Source organism: Epinephelus moara, chromosome 6, assembly GCF_006386435.1.
Source record: "Epinephelus moara isolate mb chromosome 6, YSFRI_EMoa_1.0, whole genome shotgun sequence".
Lineage (NCBI taxonomy): Eukaryota > Metazoa > Chordata > Actinopteri > Perciformes > Serranidae > Epinephelus > Epinephelus moara.
This window is the reverse complement of record NC_065511.1, coordinates 21,956,664-21,960,897: the sequence shown is the minus strand read 5'-3', so window position 1 is coordinate 21,960,897 and position 4,234 is coordinate 21,956,664. Positions and strand designations below refer to the sequence as shown.

General features: G+C 41.4%; 1 protein-coding gene across 1 annotated transcript in view; it reads right to left on the bottom strand.

Annotated features, from left to right (window-relative positions):
* Positions 1-3,578, bottom strand: part of nphs1 (NPHS1 adhesion molecule, nephrin) — a 57,587-nt gene extending 54,009 nt beyond the window's left edge. The window contains exon 1 of the mRNA XM_050045707.1: positions 3,518-3,578. The gene's annotated coding sequence lies outside the window, so the exon portion shown is untranslated. The remainder of the gene's footprint in view (positions 1-3,517) is intronic.
* Between the last annotated feature and the right edge of the window lie 656 nt (positions 3,579-4,234).

Here is a 4,234-nt window from a genome sequence, read left to right as displayed (position 1 = left end):
GCCAAGAGGGAACTTTAGATATTGGTCCCTAGATTATGTTCACCGAGTTTCATGCAGATCGGCCAAACTTCCTAGGAAGAGATCGATTTTTAAGTGTTTTTCAAAAACTTCAAAATGGTGGAAAATCAATATAACCGGAAGTTATGGGTTCTTGAGGCAGATTTGTTCCTCATGAGGAGAGGCATCTCTGTGCAAAGTTTCAAGTCTCTATGGCATACGGGGCATGAGATATGCCCCTTCAAAGTTTGCAATTTCAATCGGTTGCTATAGCGCCCCCCTTTGGCCAATTGATGTAATATTGCTTCATTCGCATCCTCCCATGACCCTCTACCACTGTGCCAAATTTCACATGGATTGACCAAGTCAGTGAGGAGAAAAACGTGGAACACTGACACAGACACACACACACACAGACAGAGTTTTCGTCTTTATATAGTAAGATTCAGAATAACAGTGGAAAATTGGTACTCATGTAAACATCATCAGTGTCTCCCACTGTACCTATAGTTACAGTAGTTACTGTAATACTAGTGTCTACTGGCGTAACCATGATCTCTTCCATAACATTTTTGAGTTTTAGGTGCCTGACAATATTACTGCAGCAGCATATTTTATTTGCAGTGGCAATAATGTTTGCTAGTTGTTTAAACGATATCTTAAAGATGTAGTTGGCAGCTTTTATAACATTTTCACATTAGCTGAGACTGTCATCATATTCATACATCACTAAATAAGACACATGATCTGTGAAAAAAATCATACTCCTCTGCCTACTCTATTGCCTTGTATTGCTTCTCATGGCTTTACCGCATCTGAAAAAAAAAAAAAAAAAAGAAAAACAAAAAAACAATCAGAGCTGAGGAGTCTCCAACTCAGCTGTCAATCATTTCAATCACTGCTTATGAGCTGTGGTCAAACTGTCAAACTAGGTAGCACTGTATGAATATGAATGTTTTCAGAAACATATTTTAGTGTACTGTTGAGCTGTAACATGAGAAAGTTTGTGAACTGGCCGCCATGTTGGATGCAGTTAAATGGGAGTAACAAAAATCCACCTTACAGCTAAACAGTGCACTAAATATATGTATGTTTCTGAAAATATCTCAGGTGAGACACAGGCAATGTAGTGACAGAATCTTGATTCATATCTAATTAGCACTGCCTAGTTTGACAGTTGGACCACAGTTCATAGATTGATTGACATGACTGACAGCTGCGTTTGAGACTCCTCGGCTCTGATTGGTTGTTGCTAAGCAGTGTGGTCTGATTCTAGCGAAGACCATTAACGGTGGGAGGGAGGAGAGAAGAAGGGACATGATTTCTTGTCACAGACTATCTGTCTCATGTACTTTAGTGACAGTTTCAGTAAACATGACACAAAGCCATTTTCATATAAGTTACCAGTTGCATCTGCAACATTACAGAGGTTCGTATTTTGTTGTTTAAGTATGACAACTTGTTAAATAAAGACGTGTCTGGAAAGGTCCTTTCAGTGACTTTGTTTTTTCGCAGTTCATTTCCAATGGAAACATGTAGATAGATCTCAGGATGATGCCATGCCCTTATTGTGAATGGATCCCAGGGACAGTTTGGAATTAGGTCTGTAGGCCGTGCTGTGGGACTGCCCATTGCATCCAATATTCTTCCTTATTTGACCTGGAAGAGCCCTCTGTGGATTTTAAGTCAGTTTGTAATCACTTCAATTTATCTGCTGCAGGAGTGGAACAAATAATAGTGATTTACTTAATTGAAAACTAAATATTTTCTCATCTGAATAGACAAAATGAATTGAAGGCAACAGCTCTTTGACGCATCTCCCCTCAGTCGATTAGTTGCACTCCAACAGGCTTTGATAAGAATTAACTCACACTCAATTATTTTTTTCGCTCTCAAAACATTTGTGTATTTCAGAGCCCCCAGTATACTCTTTGAACACACAAGGGCAATTACTTCCCTCTTCAATGAATAACAATTCTTTTCTGAGGTTAAAAGTCCCCATCTTCTCTATTTCTCTGTCTTTTTTATCGCCTCATGGAAGTAAACACAATCCCAATCATTATATCCTGCCTAATGCTGACATTTTTTCCCTCATATGCATGGCAATTTACAGTTATCCATCTCTTGATAAGAAGGAGCCAGGACTTCATTGCTTCGTTTGGGATTCAGAGCTAAGGCACGGCAGCTTTTCCCTGAGAGGAGGAGAAGTGTTTGTCCAACACAGTAAGGTTGCTGCTGGCCTCATGAGTCACCACTTTCATTGGGTCTCATACACAGCCTGCCTGACCCCCCCACATTCCCATTACCTAGTCAAACAAGCACCTTAATTGCTTTAAAAATACAGCCGGTCGTAGGAATATTAAGTCCCTGATACATGTCTGTTTTCTTTGTGAGAAAAATCGAGGACGATGTCGCACTTGTGGAATAACTCTGATATGGCATTTAACGGTTGCTTAAAATGTAACATTAGATAAATACCAGGCTGAATGGCAATTTAATCTGTCTTCAAATGTAAGAAAGACCCCTATTTTTACTACAGCAGCACTCATTGCCACAGGTTTTTTTGACCTTGTTCTTCACCAGCTTCTTACAAATGCAAATTAGAAAGTTTGATTTGAAATTTGATTCGCTTTCAGAGACAGGACTGCCACTCTCCCCGCAAGGGCATTAGAAGCAGCTGAACCATTCAGCGTGACCCCGACAGGTAGATTTTTAATGGCGTCTTTCATAACATCATCAAACGACTCAATACACTCAATCCTAGACCAATTTAACGTGAAACCCCATGAAATCAGTCAATGTGCAGAAAATGAAGTTTCAACCCCCGTGCAGCCATCCAATTCAGATGTGGTCCTACATCTTAATACCAACCTAACTTCTCACCAATCTCACCAGTTGCCTGTGGCTCCAATTACTGAATCTTATAGAGGCTGCGTTGTGAACCATTACTGCTTTAACACTGAACTGCTGATAGAGAGGGTTTCTAAAAGATGCAGATTAGATTATCAGTAGAATCTAATCGCATCCGAATCATTGATTGTGCATTAAAACATGGCATTCTTTAAGCCGTACGATTAAGACCTAGCTGTGCTAAACAAAGCCTGAATAGACGTCAGCCTCAAGGACAAGACAGGCTAAATCATACAGTGTGAGCTTGGGCCAGCAGCTTGATGTGTCCAGTGCAAATTCAAGGCACTCAAAGACACCTAAGTTTGGTGTCTGGCTGCTTTGTCTCCACTCCCTTCAGCTCAAAGTGTTCTAAGTTTACTGGATTACTCTGACTTCGCTACACACACTCACACACCTGCTCTCCCCAGGAAAAAAAGTTGAGAGACAGAGAGGCAAAACCTTCTTTCAACCTCCACCAACTCAAGCACATCTGTCTGCCTAGGGTGCACAGAGAGAAAGAGAGCGATGCAGGCAGACAGACACACAGAGAGGGGGTACCTCCTTCTTAAAAAAGCTAGGAATCTTTGAATAGGTGTGTGGATTTGCATGAGAGAAAGAGAGCTGTGCTTACCTGTTGAGTGACGCCGAGGCTCAGGAGCGTCTTTTTGTCTTCCTGATCTACAGATGGCTCTCTGAACACAAGTGAGCAACGGAGATGTTAAAGAATGCCAATGGGACTCCCCCTTCTCTCGCTCCTTAGTCTAAGACAGAGGCAGACAGATAAAGAGAGGGAGAGAGGCAGTAGCGGAGACTGAAGAATGAAGGAAGGTGTGCATGCGAGAAGTGTTGGTGGCGGTGGTTACAGGGGGGTCATCTGAACGGGAGGATAAATGTCAAGAAACAATAACAATGTCATGGCTCCCGCAAGGATTCAGAGCACTTTTTAATACTTTTAAGGCCACGCAGTAACAAAATGACCATTTAAAAAGTTGTTGGACCTCTTGTTTCAGCAGAATTGAATAAATAACTATAAAAGCGTAATAAAGTTGCAGTGAGCCAGCAATAAGAGCGGAGGAACATGCCTGTAGTTTCTTTCTATTCCACCTCTCTGCGGAGTATTCATGGATCCCATTATTTAGCATTTCACTGTACCAGGTTGGAAGGAGCAGTGCAGCCCTCAAAGATACAGATGCAACATGGATGTCTTCACAGCTGCTAGTTTGTAACATTTATGCTCATACATAATGAATGGAATCCACATAACTGTATTTCCTATACTGAATACTCCTGGGGTGATGTGCTCGGCTGCAGAGACGCAGCAGGCCAAAGAATTCACTTTCAACAGTGG